Source organism: Pan paniscus, chromosome 4 (assembly GCF_029289425.2).
Source record: "Pan paniscus chromosome 4, NHGRI_mPanPan1-v2.0_pri, whole genome shotgun sequence".
In the NCBI taxonomy this organism is placed as follows: domain Eukaryota; kingdom Metazoa; phylum Chordata; class Mammalia; order Primates; family Hominidae; genus Pan; species Pan paniscus.
In genome coordinates this window covers 44249090-44249369 of record NC_073253.2, presented here as the reverse complement: position 1 = coordinate 44249369, position 280 = coordinate 44249090, and positions in this window count along the sequence as shown.

Sequence of the window (280 nt, the reverse complement as noted above, 5' to 3'; positions counted from 1 at the left end):
TCCCAACTACTCACGTGGCTGAGGCACGAGAACCACTTGAACCCGGATAGCAGAGGTTGCAGTGAGCTGAGATTGCACCACTGCACTCCAGCGTGGGCAGCAGAGCGAGACTCTGTCTCAAAAACAAACAAAAATAAGAATATGTAAAGACATGAAAAATGTGACATTAAGTGGGAATACACATGCACATACACAAAATGCTATGATGGCATCCATATCAAAATATGGGCCAAAGGGCAAAATAATATGCAAAAAAGAAATACAATCACAGACATATAGC